Here is an 18,388-nt window from a genome sequence, read left to right as displayed (position 1 = left end):
AACCACACAAAAGTAGCCCAATTACTCTACACTTTAATAATAAATCATAATACATACAACACCAAAGGAAATAACGATAGAGAAATAGCACATTAGTAAACTGTACCCTGTCTTGAATGAGATGAGAAATAGTGGTTTTTTTGCTCAATATCAGGAATAATTTGTAGATAAAGCAAGAACAAAGAACACATCTGGGTGTGCAGAGCACAGACACCCCTGTATCTGAGTGACACACACACAGGGTGATTGGTATGTGTAGTCACCTGTGAAAAATCACCCCCAAGCACAATACCCTGGTGTTACCACTCCCTGCTTTCTCTCCTGCTCACAATAGCAAATCTGTATGCTGAGGGAAGTAGAGGAGGAGAAGATTGGATTTAAAATGTGGTTGGAGAGAGAATCCACATTCATTTATAACATCCCTGACTTTCATTCTGTGCATGACAGCAAAACTAAAATTTAAGGAAGAAATTCACAGAGCATTGACTGGGTCTCCATAAAACACAAATAATTACTATTAATTTTCTATGTAGTTAATTTTAGAAGAGTTTTTTTTTTCTTTTGCTGAGCTATTAGATAAATGGATCCTCTGGCAAACTACTCTTTTGGTAATTCACTATTATAGAATTCTAGTTAGACCAATGGTTCATGACCTGGTGAGTAAGTCACAGAATCAGTAATCTAGTCTCAGGTGGATTAGCAAAGAATTCACCTCTGCCTTTCCATATGTTGTGATCAGTATTAGTAACAAATTATTTTTAAGCACTACAGATATTTTCGATGATTACTAGTGGCACTGTCTTTAAAATGATTGCTCCTTAGCATAAGCAGTCCTATTATTTGATATATCTGGACTTTGGGTGTCCAGCAAAGTGATGTTATACTGAGGTTTTATTACTAGCTTAACAATTCTCATAACTGACATTATAAGCGGCAGAAAACAAGCTCTCTACTTTCATTGTTCAGACCAGCAGATGATGGTCTGTGTGTGACACACTTCTTACTCCACACATCAGGACTGATTTCTCAGTAGCAGACGTGTATTTTGCTAACTGTAATTGCTTCAAGTTCACATACAATGTAGCATCACTATCAAGTACACTGACTGAAACATGATCTTTGAAATGCCAGGCACATCTAATTGTTTCAGAGAGACCTTGGAGGTCTTCAGACTCTTTCTCCAAACAGTCATTGTGTTCTGGCAGCTTCTGTGTGTGTGTGTGTGTGTGTGTGTGTGTGTGTGTGTGCGCACGTGTGTGCATGTATGAGCACAAGGAACAATGTAATGGTAAATAATAATCTTTCAAACAGAAGGAAAGCCATCATGGCTGTTTCCATGCTGAAAAGGGATGGATTTCCTAATATTAAGAAACAAGTCTATTTCTGTAATACTGTCAGAACTCTTTTAATCCTTGCATACCGCGTACCTTCTGGCTACACTATCATGTAAATGTCAAGAGGGTGATTATAAATTATCAGTCATCTCTTTATCTTCCAGCACATCTACAGTGCACAGGTCTCCCTGCTTTGAGTCTTACCCTTGTACAGTTCTTGGGGTTCTTCTTTGTGAGTTTAAAATGCAAATTTGCCACCAGCCTACTTAAAAATCTGCAGTGAAACCTATCTCCTGTAGGATACAGGGAAGTCTTCTTGAAGTGACAAAACAAAGCCTGCCTCAAGGGGCCTGGGGACCGGCTCAGGCCTCCCTCCCAGATACCTTGATGCGCTTCCTCTGTTCCCCACCAGCTCACTTCTGCCTTTGCCCGGTAGGGGCGCTATCCTTCACATTGCCATCCCCATTCCTGAAGGCGCCCTGTCATCCTTTAGAATTTGTCGAAGCCAGTACCGGCCCAGTGGAACCTCCCGAGGCTAACCTGGGTGCTCTCAGAAGTGTTCAGGTGACGAGTAAAACATTCTCCAAGCCAGATGTGGTGGTGCACACCTGTGAGCCCAGCACTCTGGGAGGCTGAGGCAGGAGGATTGCGAGTTCAAAGCCAATCTGGGCAAATCAGGGAGACCATGTCTCAAAATTTTAAAAACCTTAAAAAGGAGTGAGATAGGTAGCTTAGAGTGGAGGCCTGAATTCAATCCCCACTACCACAAAAAGATAAGTATACATCAGGATATCAGCTTCAAACTCTGAGATCTAAGCATCTACTTTTGTCTTTTAAATGAGGACAATCACACTGCTCAACCGTCCGTTGTAAAGGGAAATGATAACATTACCCTACAACACGTATCATGCTGACTCGGTTGACATCTCGAAAGCATCTAATCCAGCTCCCAGCACCCGTGGGCTCTAACGTAAGATATTGTTTAAGAGTCTCGGGAAAGGGGAGAGATCATTTTAAAAAGGACATTGCCACCTCTTCCCTGCCCGGCAGGACTCACTGGTCTCTGAGATGGCAAGATGCATGCACGATGCTGTCTTGAGTTCACGAGGCCACCGCCCACGTCCAAGCGCCTTTGACAGTCTCCATAGGACGCTGCAGAGCTCAGCAGCCGCCAGAGGTGAGAGCGCGGCAGATTCCTGCTCACCGCCAGGAGGCGCTGGATCCAGGTCCCTGCCTGAGTCTTCATGGAAGGAGGGCGGCCCTTACATACGCTGTGATTTGGGGTGTTCTGAAGTTTCCCCAAACTCTGCCAGGACCTGTTATGTCTAGAGGCAACCTCAGCTCTTAGGATTGTCCTCTCCAAGCTTCTTGTGCATCATTTACTTTTATTCCTATTTGTTTTAAGTCTTGACCCACCCAATATTGAGCACTCCGTGCATTCTAAATACTGCCGGTCCAGTTACAGAGTATAAGCTCTTTGAAAATAGAAAGCATGGTGTCTTTCTCTTCCAGTGTGAAGACATAAGTAAGAGAGAGAGGGTCTACAATCTCCCACCAGCGCTGGAAGATGTGGGTTGTAGGATCGCAGTCATGATCCTCCCTCCTGGAGTCCAAAGTTGTTACTCGGGTTATTTTTAACCTCTAACCACTTTGACTTAGTTCATTGTAGATGTGCTAATGCCATTAGAACAATAAGTATCTTGCTGAATGCCTAATTTCTGCTTATTGCAATTTCTACCTAGAATATATAACATGAAAGGGGTGATCAAAAATATAATATATGCTTACTTTTTTAAAACAAAATATATATGATATTGAAAGGAACACTGTCATTAATTCCCCCCAAAAAAATCCTCCTCCCTTTGTCACTTCCTGCAGCAGCTCTGGAGTCCACCTTCCTGAGGGTCTCTATAAGGTATAATCAAAAATACAGTAAATCCTGCTGTGAGCGCCATCCGGCGGAAAGGCAGCTCTCAAACACAGGAGGCTGTGTCCTCATCCACCTCAGTCACCAGATCTGGAACCTTGTGACTTCTGGCTCTTTCTCAAAGTCAAAATGACACCAAAGGGAGACGTTTAGAGTCCATTCAGGACCTTGTGGCAGCCAGGATATCGCACCTAAGGACCCTCAGGAAAGAGGACTCCAGAGCTGCTGCAGAAAGTGGTGAGGACAAAAAGAGGAAGATTTTGAGAGGAAATAATGGCAATGTGTCTTTTGAATTCTTCTTTTTTTTTTTTTTCTGGTACCGGGGATCGAACTCAGGTCCCTGCGCTTGCAAGGCAGGCGGTGGAACCTTAGAGCTAAATCCCTGGCCCCATCTTTTAAATTCTTTTCAATTTAAATATTCACCATAAGTTACCACTAACCAATCAAGGTCATGTGCTATTTTGTGTGCAGCTTTAACGACCAGTTTCCTGTAACTCCCTTCTTGCTCTTTGATTTACAAAGCCAGATACCTCAGACACCACTAAGAGTGCTTATTCTGAGCGATTAGGATCTTCGATCCGGCAGGCCATCCTCACTTTGATCTGGATAAATTCTTTATTCCCAAACCCCGGGTGCCTTAACTTACCTTTTAAGTTTGAAGAGTGGCTCACACAATACCTGGGGCCCAGAAAGACTTTAATATCCCTTTAGCAATAAATTATAATTAGAAAATGTACTGCAATTTGTATGAGATACAGAACTTGAGATTCATTCCCCTAATTATTTTCAAAATAAGACTGTGACACAATTTGCCTCGTTTTCTCCTGAAGATTGTGGGAACCAGGAAAAACACTTGGCAGAGAATTAATGACAGAGCTGAGAATCAGACCCGTGTTGTTTTGCTTTGTTTATTCCTTCTTTGTTGTTTGGTATTTAAACTGGATCGTCTTCTGGCTGCACGATGGTTTGTTTAATTAATCAGCTATTTTTGATATGGGCACTCTCTCCGAGGTGTTTATTACCCACAGTATATGGGCACTCTCTCCGAGGTGTTTTATACCCACAGAAAGACGTCTGATTTGCTTTTCTCACAGCCAGCTTCACTGGAGTTTTCTCTAACCTCAGAAAGCCCCACATAACCGTGATCTGGTAATAACTAATCCATAAGCCGTACTAGGGAGAAAGTGAAAAGAAACACAGAAGTCATTATCCAAAGAAAGAAACAGTCCAAAATTCACTTCCACCCAGCACAAGGCCAGTAATCTTGGCTGAATTTCTGGAGGAACATATGTAATTGGATAGACAGTTTCCAAGATCATTCCAAGCTATCACACTCTCAGCCTTTAATGTATTGGAGGGTGTTATCCTTTCAGGAAATCCTGACTGTATTAAGTTTCAGATGGTGAATGGGTACAAAGAAAACATCTCTGAATGCCCCTTGTCATTTTTACTACTTACCCACTCCAGGAAGTTCTGGCCAAGTTATTATTTTGCAGTTTAAATATCCTCGGATACTAAAGGTTCCAAAAACCTGTGCCTTGTTCTCAATGACATTGTTATAATTTAGACACAAGCTTTTTATTAAATGTAGAAAGGTGTAAAATTTATAAAGCTCATAAAAACCTTCCCACCTCTCTGGCCCTGTGTGTGACTTACTCAGCTCTCTCCATACTGTGCCATCATTAAGGCTGTCTTACATAATGGGGCATGTAAAAAGCAACCTGCATGACTTAGAAATCTCAAAGCCTCTTTGTAAAGGGGGAAATGCATCCTTTTATGTGTCTAACTGGTGACCTTCTAAGCATTAAAATAAGGGCAACCAGCTCCCTTTATTCCTACAAATGTCTCTGAAAGAGAACACGTTGACCACCACAGAATGAAGCAGAAGATGGCAGGTCACTTCTTCAGGTAATGGCTTTTTTCCCTCCCTTATTAACATCTTAACAGCATATGGATTCTAGATAATTGAGAGGTGCAGCCATAAGGTCAAGTCAAAATTGCCAATAAATGGATAGACAACTTGATGAGAAATTATAGAACCCGCCTTGGAAGTGGATGGAAAAGGCAGTTCCCTCAGGAAACTCACCCAGGGCTTTAAGCAGATCCTCTTCTGTTCTTTGGGGGAGGGAATTCCTATTGTTACATAGGTCCCACATAATGCGTTACATGAGACAACGTGTGTAAAACTACTTTGCTACTATAATAGTCAACTTTCCTGTTGCTGGGACCAGATTTCTGAGACACAAAACTTAAAGGAGGCGAGGTTTGATTTGGCTCATGATTTCAGAGGATGGAGTCCATGGTCATCTGGCTTCAAGGCAGAAACATCACTGCAGAAAGGTGTGGGGAAGCAACACTGCTGAGTTCCTGAGGGCTGGGAAACAGAGCAGGGGATAGCACCAGAGAGGGAGGGCCAGGCCGAGATATAGACTCAAAAGTCACTCTCCATGATGCACCAGACACACCCAGGAGTGTCCCTGGACTGACCCCAAAGCCATTTAACTTAACAACCCACTTTACCTTCACAGTTAAGGCTTTAATTTTTTCTGCTCCCCAATATTTCCTGTACATGGATAAATATAGCTTTGTGCTTCTCCTTTCCTCTTCATGAGAGTAGTGACACAGGAAGCCGATACTAAGAACTTGAGTTGGTTTAAGAGAAAGATACAGGTATGAATTGAAAACCTTTGCAAAGCTGCCTGAGAGTAACTGGAAATAAATGGGCACAGTTGTGAAGGAAACTATGGTGAGTCCCACTTTATATGTTTAAATGGGTCTCTTTTTTATGGATTACGTTTATTGGTACATTTTAGGTATATGATATGATGACATTCATCACTGGGAATTTGTACTTTTACATGATGTATCTTGGTTCTTATTTTTTCCCCATTTCCCTGCCCTCCCTTCAGCCCCTCCACCCCTCCCTATTTACAAAGACTTTGTTTCCATTTTTTGTTTTTCTCATGTTAATTCCATTCCCATCTTTCTCTTCCCTCCCCTCCTATTTCCCCTTCCCCTTTGGACATTTTCTTCTTATATCACATTGTATATTATATGTTTTATCCTTATTTACATTTTCAGTTTTTCATAACAGGAAAACTCTTCAGTATTTACACGTGTGTCCCATTTATTTCACTTGAGAGTATGGCTTCAATGTGCATCAATTTGGACATAAATGTCTCTAGTTTCTCATTCTTTATGGCTGAGTAGTACTCCATTAAAAAAACACACACACACATCTTCTTTACCCAGTCTCCAGTTGATGGGAAATTGGGCTGTTTCCAAGTTTTAGCTATTACAAACTGTGCTGCTATAAACATGGGTGAGCATATATCACTGTGGTGTGATTCTTTTAATTCCTTTGGGAAGATACACAGCAGAGGAATAGCTGGGTCAAATGGGACTTCTAATCCTGTTGGTTGAGGTATCTCCACACTGATTTCCACAGTGGCTGCACCAGTCTGCACTCCCACCAACAATGGAGAAGGGTTCCTATCTCCCCACAACCCCACCAGCATTTGTTATTTGTTGATTTCTTGATAGCCGTCATTCTTTCTGGGGTGAGGTGGAATCTCAGCGTTGTTTTCATCTGCAGCTCTTGCACGACCAGTGATGTGGAACATTTTTTCATTTGTTGATTTGTTATTTACACTTCTTTGAGAAATGTCTGTTCATTAAATGGGTCTCCAGTCAGGAACTAACACACGGCAGGGAAAGGGTTCAGGAAAGAAAGGAAATCCACACTGCTGCATGATGTAAGCCTCATGCCCTCCATGGAGCAGGCACAATCCCGGCAGACTGCTTGCTTCAGTAAGTGTCTCTCTCCTGCTGTCTCTGGGAATGATGTGCGCACCTATGGGACCGAGAGAGTTTTAGCCCAAGGTTGACCTGCAGGGGAACCAAAGAGCCCGAGAAGAATGGAGGTGCTTGCTGACTCCAGGCCAATAGAGAGACGGGGGGAGTGACCAGGCCTCGGTCACAGACACAGACCTCAAAGGGCTCTACCCGTGTCCCATGGGGTTTTGATCTTGACAGAGCAACTTGGGCCTTAGGAAACAATATGGTGCCTGCTGTCTGCAGAGCTGGGGCGAGAGGAAGGCTGGAGAGGAGGACCAGCACTGAACACAGAATGGGCTTTTGCTGCCGGGCTCTGAGTGCCACACAGTGAAGGACCAAGGCCATGCTAGGTCTCTGGGCTACTTACTCAGGACTGAGTCCATCTGAGTGACATAGGCACCTTCTTTTGGTTGCTGCAAGCAATGTTTTTAGCAGGTGCCCTTCAAGGTCTCACTTCCAACTTGATAATTCCCTTCAGTTACCCCCAAACCTTACTGAAGACGTGATGGCGCAAGTGAGTTGGGTGTGCAGAGTGGGGCACAGGAAGGGCCAGGCAGTAAGGGGAGGGAGCTCTGGGCATCGAAGGCCCAGTGAGGTCCGTGTGGGAGGATCAGCAGGTAATGGAATAGAAAGCAATGGCCCAGAGGTGTGGACAGTGAGCAGAGAGGAGTGCAGGCCCCCGGGGACAGGAACGAAGGTGAGCTCCTCTTCTGTGGAGAAGCAGCCACGCCCCGCACAGGCGGCTCCTGCACACAGAGGGGAAAGCTCTTTCCACAAGCCTTCTACAGGAAGCTGTTCCTTCCTTCTGTTATTAGTTCTCAGGATCACAATGACCACTAAACCACTCCATCAGTGTTGAGAAAATTCAATAAATGCAAGGATGTGTTCACTCTGCAATCATTTGCTGAATCTTCCCTCCCACCCTCCCCACCGCATATACATTGCCTGGTGTGGTGGTGCACACCTGTAATCCCAGCACTCGGGAGGCTGAGGCAGGAGGAGCATTGTGAATTTGAGGCCAGCCTGGGCTACCTAGTGAGTTCAAAGACAGCCTGAACTATGTACCAGACCCTGTCTCAAAAAGAGAAAAAAGAGGATATACACCTCCTCCCAGACACATATACATGCATTCACACCCCACACCCACCCAGGCAGCCTTGCCCACACGCAGGGACACACGGAAGTGTACACAGCGATCCAATGCACACTATCTATACAGCAGAGCACGTACCCCACACACAGCGGCCCAAGTCTGAGCTGGTGGAGAAGATGATCTAAGGTCCCAGATGTGAGCCAGGCAGAAGCAAGCCACCCAGTCTCCTGGCTGTGGTCTGGCTCCAGGCACACTGGCCGAGCAACAGCCCCAGGTGCTATTCTCACAGAACCAGAGCCATCTTGTGAGAGAGACGACCCGCACGTGACTCTCTTCAGGTGGTGGAGAGACGTGATTCGGCCAACAGGGGAAAAGACCGGTAGAGTCTACCTGTGGTGTCCGGCACACGCTGGCACCAGACGTGATGGCCAATGGCAACAGTCACCAACATCTGGCTGTGTCAAGCACTGCGAGCCTCCAGAACCATTCAGTGTCGTATGGTGATATCAGGGCTGCCAGCAGCCAGCTGCTGCACTTTCCATCTGAATCCAGCAAACGACCCTCAGGCTGGTTGGCAACCTCAGGGAAGGCTGGAGCCATAGCCTTTGACTCTGGGGGATAAGAAATGCTTTTTCTTATACCTGCACTGTTGTCAAAGATGGCTAAGCAAGGTTCAGCCCTGTGGGGGCTCCGTGACCCCCCCCAGCCTCAGGCTTTAGCTGTAAGGCACGTTGCTGGTTAAAAGCGGGCTCCAGCCCAGGGAAAGGGTACATCTCTCTCTGCAGGACATTAAGGGACAACTAGATACAAAAGAAAATAAAACTGCAGGCAGAGGAAAGCTAAAGATCAAAGCAGGTGAAGATCCATAAGAAGAGGGAAAGGAAAATGCAGATGGGAGACGGGCAGTGATATCAATCGTCAAGGGAAGTGATGGATGGAGAGGAAGGGGTCAAGCACAAATGAGCCTCATCACAGATTAAGACTCAAAGCCCGGTGCGTCTCACCCAGGTGAGACAGCTATTACTTAAAGTTCCAATAGGCAGAGCCAGCTAAATGGGCCAAAATGTGTTTTTAAATAAACACTAAAGCACAAAGCTCAGAAATAAGCACAAAACATACACACATAATCATCAGGCTTTGTGTTCTCATGTGTGCTGATATTGAGCAACTATCAGGCTAGTTGGGTATTTTGCTGACATTTCTTTGGGGGGTGGGTATTAGGGTCCCACAGCCCTAGCAACTGTGCCCACATGAGCAGGGAAAATCTGACTAGTGTTAAACCACATCAGATGACCAAAATAAAAGGATGGGATTTCTGAAAGAGAAGGATAAACAGTAGGTTTGAAACTGTATTTTGCAGTACACATACACACACACACACACACACACACACACACACACTTATGTTTCCATGCCATTTGTGATAAACAGTAGGTTTGAAACTGTATTTTGCAGTACACATACACACACACACACACACACACACTTATGTTTCCATGCCATTTTTTAGTATTTGTTCTTCTTGAGGGAACAATGACATTTTATTTAAGATATTTCTGCAGGTGCAGGCTCTTTCCGGTTCCACTTCTCTATGTTTGAGTATGTTTTACAATGACAAACTCATTCTCTTTTTCTGAGACTCATCTTTCTTTTGTACAGTGAAAGGTCTGGTGATTCAACTAAGGTTATTTATGAGGTGGGATAAAAAATACCGAGTGTGTTTAAATAAAAAAAGTCATTGCAGTAAAGCAGATATTGCCATGAATCCCCCTTAAAATTCTCCTTCTTGCTTCATACACACTCATCCCATCGTCCTCACCACTTCCTGCAGCAGCTCTGGAGTCCTCTTTCCTGAGGGTCTTTAGCTGCGCTGTCCTGGTTGCTTGATGCCCTGAATGGATCCAACATGTTTCCCTTTCGTGGTCATTGTGACTTTGGGGAGGAGCCAGGAGTCGCACGGTGCCAGATCTGGTGATTCCAGCGGATGAGGACACAGCGTCGTGTTTTTACGAGCTGCCTTCCCATTGGATGGAGCTCAGCAGCAGCAGTCACCATATTTGTGATCACTCCTGGTAAAGACCCTTGGGAAAGAGGACTCCGGAGCTGCTGCAGGAAGTGGCAAGGACGATGGGTTAAGTGTTACCAGAGCAAGGGAGAATATTTTGAGGAGGTTAATAGCAATGCATTCTTACTGTAATAATGTTTCAAAGGGAAACATTTGCTATATTTTTAGATCACTCCTTATAATCAATGAAGTTATAAATATGTGCTTATAATGTCACTTATCTTATGAGTTTAATTTTTTTAAACTTTAACTTGTTAAAATCCTATATAATACTACCCGTAACCAGAAGGAGTTGAGTCTAACAACAAAATTTTGTTAACCTAGCTGTGGAACAGCTATCTATTGATTTTATACAATATTGGAGACTGTGTAGCAATTTATAAATATTTTTCATCTTTACAGGAAACACCACAGGATTTATTCCCAACTGTTTAACATGCTTTATAAAGTGTCATGCAAGCTAAAGGAAAAAAAATGTAGTCAAAGGAAATATTGTATGTTTAAAGAATCAAGCAGGAAGTTCAAAGGGGTTAATTTCTGAAGATCTTCATAAGCTCAGAAATAGGCGATCCCTGATATTTATTTTTGCAAGACATTTCAGAAGTATGAAGCAGCCAACCCTGGCATATGGAAGGCTGACAAACAGGAGTAGGGGAAGTAGAAGAAACTGGGAGTGAATAAAGAGACCAATTTTTTCTGGCTATGTCAATTAACAGTCGGTGACACTGTTGAAAAAACAACCCCAAATTGTCAGTGGCTTTAATGGAACACACACTTGTTCCGTACTGATGAGACATGTCCAGCTCAGGGCAGCAGGAAAGTCTGCGATTTATACACAGGTACTCCCACCCCTCTGATCTCCAACTCAGCAAAGCACCCACAACCTTCATGGCTGGGAGAGAAAGTGGGGTCAACACCAGAGAATAAAGCTTCAACTTAGGGAAGAGACTGCATCATAGTCCTCACTGAGTTTGTCCTTGAGAATGTAGATATGTCCTCCAGGGATTTAGCTCAGTGGTTTCACTGCCTGTGTTACAAGCGCAAGGACCCAAATTTGATCCCCAGTACAAAAAAATAGATATGGGTATAGATATAATGTATTCATGTGAGTGTCTGTCACTGGATTACGCCTCCCTGAGGCTAAAACGTCTGTTGATCTTCAACTTTTTATCATTCCTGGCCAATCATATATGTCTAGTTTATTTCAATTCAAAGTTGCTAGATTTTCTCCCCCTCCCCTATAAGTCATTTCTCAGAGACTAAGGAGGGGCCCAGCTACAGATATGACAGATGGTGTTGCATATAATCAACCAGACATCACAGAATTTGGAATGTCACAGAGAACTGTTGTCACTTAATCAAGGGACTGAGGCAGGCCACGATGGGTAGAATCAGGACAGTTGCTTACCCAATGTCACCCACCTTTGTCTTCGACCTGTCTCCTGCCCATTGCTTTATTCTGAGATCCCAAGAGCCTTGGCTTTTTGCCCTGCAGTGATCCTATCTATGAAACAGAGAGAGTCAGTTCTGGCAGGGATGGTAAATGTCTCTAATCTTGTGGTTCTCAACCCCCAATTCAGGAGAATTTAGAGATAAAGATGATTCACCATGAGAATCAAATAAACCCACCCCAAAGAGCTGCTACTGCCCTCTTGACTTCTATGTCAAGCAACAAATTAGACACGCTCTGCACATTAGAGCATTCTACTCCATAAATGAACCCCCGAGGTCTTTGCTTAGAACTCATGCTGCCTAAAGCAAAAAGCACTGAATAGAATTTTCTCAATTATAAAATTTCTAAGCACATTTTCCCATGAACTTTTAGCTCCTGCTGTTGCATGTCTGCTGACGAGAGATGAATTAAACAAACACTGATGAATATCTCATGTGTCTTTCCTCTACCTGCTTGGCTCTACCTTGCCTATCTATGTGGCACAGAGACCTAGAGTCTTTTCATGCCCATATGGGAATTTTAAAACACATTTTATGTGGTATTCTCAAGTGTGATTCAGAAAGACAAATACAGAGATAAACATAGAAAATAAGATTTTCTTTCTGGAAAAATCTTTTCTGGGAGCCAGGGATTTAGCTCAGTGGTTCAGTGGCCTGCCTTGCAAGCACAAGGATCTGAGTTCAATCCCCAGTACCAAAAGAAAAAAATCTTTTCCTCTGGTATGTGGGAAAACGCATTGCACTGGGACAAGAGCACCCCAAAGTCCTGCCACCATACAATCTGCATTGGTCAGCTTTGCTGCTGCTGGATGCAATACCAGACACCTGCAACTGCAGGGAGAAGAGGTTTACTTTGACTCATGGTTTCAGGGGGCTTAGCCTGTGGTCACTAGCTCCAAGGCAGTAACATTATGGTGGAAGGTGTGGGGAAGCAAAGCTACATCTGGAAGTAGAGAAAAAAGAAGAACCAGAGATGGCACCAGGGACTTTGTGTCGTCCCCAAGGTCATAACCACAAGACCAACCCAGACACACCCAGTGGTACTCTTTACTAATCTCCTTCCTGGGTGCCCCTCAAGTTAATCCAATGAGCAATCAGGGTCAAGCATCACACTATCTAAGCAAATGTTACCACACTGCTCTGCCCCAAGGCCTTCCTTCACAGACAAGGAAAGTGACCTTGAGAAGGAAGGTCTTGCTCTAAGCTACAGTGAAATGAAGTGTCAGAGACAAGAGCAAGCATGGTGGTGTATGCTCGTAATCTCAGCACTCAGGAAGGCTGAGGCAAGAGGATTGCAAGTTTGAACCTAGTCTTCGTGACTTAAAGAGAACTTGTCTCAAAAAAATGACAGGGGTGCTTGGAGTGCTGGAAATGTAGCTCAGGGTGAAGGCTGTGGGTTCAACCCTCATTACCACAGAAAAGAAGAAGACAAAACCTGAAGTTACTCAGATCATTCCCATGAATCCAGGTCTAGTATCATTCATTCCTACAACATAGAGGATGTTCATACTAAGAGCCTAAAACCTATATTCACTTAGGTATTTTTAAATGCTAACAATCCATCCAAATTTGAATTTGAAAGTTGCTTAAATAAAGCAATAATTTTTAAAATGAACACTTAAAATGTCCAGGTGGCAAGATATTCCTGAGTATCGCCTGGCAGGAGCAGGCTCAAAAGACTCCACGGATTTTGTTCTCATCATTGTTGTGTGTCTGCAGGGGTCAAGATCAAGAATCATCCTCTTCATCAGCAGGGGTGGGCACTTACTCCTGCCAACACCCAGCACCCGTACTGCAAGTGTGGGCAGCTAGGACTCGAAGTAAGGAGGTGGAGTTATGGGCTGCTCTAGGAAAAAGGCCAATATTCAAGGCTTTTCTGATTCATCCAAGTTCCTCAAAGTGAACACCAGGAGGGTCTGTGCTCACCGCTGAGAGGGGTCATAGGAACAAACTAGAACATCCAGGGGAAAACGGAAATGATGCCAACATCCTTGGGATCCAGTGCCGTGCGTAACCCAGAGAGGGTTACTGCCCTTTGAGATGAAAGTTTCTTTTAAAGTGAAATATCCTCGTCCTGTAACTTGGAGATGGGACACCTGGATAAGAGGACAAAACCAAGGCATTGGCCCGCGGGAGGAGTTCAGAGCTCGCCAGCTACCCCGCAGTGCTATGTGAAATACGTCAGACACATGCCGAGCATCACGTGCCTTCTCTTACATGAGAAAGCGGCGGGGTAAACATTTTTCTTCTTTTTTCTTTTTTTTTTTTTTGTTGAGTTTTAGGGATACAGTACAGTTACATTCATCATTGGGATCTTGTACCTTTACATGACAGGTCTTGGTTCTCAATTTTTCCCCTTGTCCCTGCCCTCCCTTCACCCCCTCCTCCCCTCCCCATTTACAAACACTTTGTTTCCATTTTTTCATTTTTCTACTTTTTTCTACTTTTTTCTTTCCCATTGTTACATTTCCCCTACCCTTCCCACTTCCCCTACACCTTTAGCCCTTTTCTTCCTATTTCACATTGTCAATTATCTCATTAGGATCTTATGTACCATTATAGTTTTTCACACCAGGGAAACTCTTCAGTATTTACACGTGTGTGACTTATGTATATCACTTAGGAGTATATCTTCAATATCTATCCATTTTCCTATGAATGACTGTAATTTTTCATTCTTTATGGCTGAGTAGTACTCCATTTTATAGAAAAAGCACATCTTCTTTATCCAGTCTCCAACAGATGGGCAGATGGGCTGTTTCCAAGTTTTAGCTATTACACGCTGTGCCGCTATAAACATGGGTGCACATATATCACTGTGGTATGAGTCTTTTAATTCTTTTAAAAGAGAAAGGGGTAAACAATTTCAAGAGCAAAACATAAGAGGACAAGGAAATAGACTGTGGAGAAGGCAAGGGGTTGGGGAGACAGGAGGGAGGAGAGAGGCAAGGAAGTGAAATGAATCTAGATGTGATGTGCACACACACCAGTTTCCCCACAATGAATGTATTTATTGTACATTAAATATATGCTAATATGATTATATTTTAATAAAGAGATTTTTAACGAAAAATAGAGCTCAGTCACCGCCCCACAGTCCTCCTGTGCATCCTGATGATCTCATGCCCTCTCTGATGCTCTAACACAGACAACTTGAGAAGGTTCCGGGCTCTAAGCAGCACTGTCCCCGTCCTGTCCATCAGGAACACACCCTCCTTACCAGCTTCCTCCCAAAGCCCTGAACCAAGGTTGCAGTGCACAAAAACAGAGGCGAGGCTGAAGGCAGACTCGGCCTTGCTCACGCAGGCTTTCTTGGGTGCAAATGCTTGAGCAAAAACGCCTGTTAGCAGACCCTTTAGTTCTCAAGCCCCAGATACCTCACCTTCCGAAGCCGGCTGAAAAGGCTGATGAGAAATCAATAGGGTTGGATTGTAAAGCTGTCAACCGTTAGTGACGGTAGTGCATTACAGTGGCTCCCGCGACTCATTGTACCCCTTCCTTCCTCCTTCATTGCCCATCACCTTCAAACTAATAACACGGTCTTTTTTTTCTAAATTAATCTCTGGACCAGGGAATCAATAGCATTTACTCTGTGTAAATTTTCCTCTCCGCGGAGCCAAGGGTTCCCACTGCTTTGAATGGGAAAAGAGGAGGCATCTGCAGAATGGGATAAGAAGCGCCTTGTGACTAAAAGTGCCGCGCATCCTTAGACCAGAGGGCATGCGGGCAGATAAGGAGAGAAAGAAGGGAGCCCCAGAGGTCCCCTTGTGGGTCTAAAAGATAAAAATATGAAATTTCTGTCATAAGAGATTGTGGAGAGAGGCTAGTTGACCCAAGTCTAATAGAACATATGACCAAAAATAGCCAGAGTTGAGCCTTCTCCCCCTCAAAACTCACAGAGTCAGGTCAAATATTGGCTCTGGTAGGGAAATGAGCGAGTAGCCAGCTCGCTGAATGGCCCCCTTTTGGTGATGGTTAGAAAATCCTTTCGCCCTGATGTCATTTTGAATCTAATACTTAGGTCATTTTTAACTTTAAATAGCCCTAAAGAAAAGTAGGAAATTTTATACATGAAATGGAAGTGACTCTGCTTTTAAACAGAATTTGAAGAACACTAATTGTACTCGACTTCCCTTGCCCTAGCAGTGGGGAAGTCGAGCCTAGTGCGTGGTGCACCCTGAGGCCCACCCTGGTGGAAAGACGCAGTTATTTTCCGAAAACTCTAGCAAGGGTTAAAGTAGTGGCAACAGCGAACTGTGCTTCAGCTCCCTGGCCAGTGTGCACAAACACTCCACAGAAATAATTCCAGTCCTTAGAACAATCTCACAAGGTGGCTATTGTTAACACAGTAGCCAAGAAAACATGAACAAGGTATTAAATAACATATCCATTGCCATCAGGGAGGACTACTTGTCTGAGGATCTGGGATCAATACCATGATTCCCTGAATTGGATCTGGAAAACAATGAACCATGCAAACTAGAAATCAAAACTGCCAGCCCCAATCAGCCTATCTTTGCCTTACCTGCCTTACAGAGCAGCCCCTGAGCCAGAGACGTGATGGTAAGTACGGTGTTCTTCCCAGAAGTCATCCCCATCTTGCCTGCTCCATCTTGTTTTGTTTGGTGTCCATCCCTTGATTGTGTACTGTTGCCTGGTGAAAAGCTGTTTTTGTCCGTTTCGTTTCTTGCTATTGCCCCAGTGCCTGCAAGCTTTCTTGCATATGGTGAGATCTTCCAATATATTGGTTGAAATGATATATGGGGAAGATATGTAACTCCCAAACCTACTAGATATCAGAACCTTGAGTTCGTGGTCTATAAAATCAAAGAATGAATTCTGGGAACCACGGAGGTTAAGAGTAGGAAAATTTATTGAGAGAAAGAAAGCTTCTGTCTAAGAGAGACAAAAAGGAGACCGGAAAGTGGGTTGCCCACCCACCCCACTTTTCAAAGATGTTTTATACAGCAAAGTCATGTGGGGAGGTGGGTACAAAGTGGGACAAAGCTGTAAGACCCAATAGAAATTTACAAGGTGTGCATGGGGGAGGGGCAAAACCATAACCAACCAATAGGATTACAAGTACAGTCACCCGGGTAATATTGCTTACATGGGGAACAAATGGGAAAACAAGTCATATACAAGGAATTTCCCACTTAGAGTGTCAATCCTCTCTCTCTCTCTCTCTCTCTCTCTCTCTCTCTCTCTCGGAAGTGCAGACATGTTTCAGTTGTTCTCCATGTTGTCTCCTCGCAGTGTGGACTTCTGGTGGGCTGGCGCCTTGAGAACGGAGTCCTCAAAGATTGGTGCCTTGAGGGGGCCCTGTCTAACTGCCTACAACTTACCTACCTACAATAGAATGACTGAATGAATGAATTGTACGGCATTGTGGGGCTTTATTTATGATTTATGCCTGAAAGAAAATGAGCCAAAACAGGAGCACCTGAGGCAAGGTTCTATTGGAAAAAGAGCTGCCAGGCTGCCTTGAACAATGGTGAGAGGGAGGGAGACTGACTGGCATGGGGTTGGCATGAGGTTTATCAAATAACTTTTTCTGTGAGGGGTACGGGGATTGAACTCGGGTCCTTGTGCTTGCAAGCCAGGCAGTGGAACCACTGAGCTAAATCCCCGGCTGGGGTGAGGTTTATATAGGGCCTTGCAGTGGGGAGAGTATCTTGAGAATTGAGCAACCTGACGCCAGGTGATTGGAAGAGGAAGACCACTTGGGTAGCAGGGTGGAGCAACAAGTTAGGTTTTGCCTCTCAGAGGCGGTAGGTTTCATTTTTCCAAAGTGGTTCATTTCCCTAAGCGGGAACCAGTTTAGGAACAGGAGCCATTTTTAGAATGCAGGACCACTGGGGCCATTTTGTCTGGTAGAGAACTCTATCAATGTTCATATCTAGATTATACAAAGTCTGACATGGACAGAGGCATCCATTTCCGGTCAGTAGTTAGTGACCTGCCTGTTGGTTATCAAGGTGACTCACAAGCTTCACACACCGAGCTGGAAGAGAGGTGACCACAGTTTCCTTAAACTCAGACTCAACCCCCACTATGTTCACTGGAGCACTGGACCACACCCCAGTCATTGCAGTAAAATGGGGATAACTGTAGCTTCCTCCAGATTTAGGGACTGAGAGATTTGATATTAAATATACTGTTATGGAAAAGATGTTTTTAAGTCAGTGTAACCTCTGAGGCTGTATTTTAAACACACGGACTTTTAGGCCACAACTCTTAGTTCCATAATGCAGAACTGAGCTGGAGCTCAGGAGTCCAACTTGAATCAACTCTGAATCCTGCCCAGAAGTGAAACAACATGAGAGGTGATCCTGCCAGTCTCTTCTAAATTAGGCCTACATTGGATTGGAAGAGCTAAAGATTTCTCCAATGGCACTGTTGCATGCAAACATTAGCATTAAAAGTCTATTAGAAAGTCAGACGTGATGATTTACTAATCATTTGCTCTCCTGATTTATCAAATTGGCCATGATTTTTGGAAAAATGTCTATTTGGAGCTTTTTCAGAATAGGAGCCACTGTGATTTAGGCTGCTAGAGTTGTTCACAGGCCGAGGCAGCACCCCTGACACTCCTCTCTTCCTGTGACTTGTGACTCCCCACCCTGTCAACAACTCGGGGATGCTCCTGTGGGCAGAAGGCATCTGGAACCCAATTGCTG

The sequence above is a fragment of the Fukomys damarensis genome, unplaced genomic scaffold, assembly GCF_012274545.1.
Source record: "Fukomys damarensis isolate Sample0158 unplaced genomic scaffold, DMR_v1.0_HiC HiC_scaffold_25, whole genome shotgun sequence".
NCBI classification, from domain to species: Eukaryota; Metazoa; Chordata; class Mammalia; order Rodentia; family Bathyergidae; genus Fukomys; species Fukomys damarensis.
The sequence above is the reverse complement of the archived record's forward strand: the minus strand, read 5'-3'. Positions refer to the sequence as shown.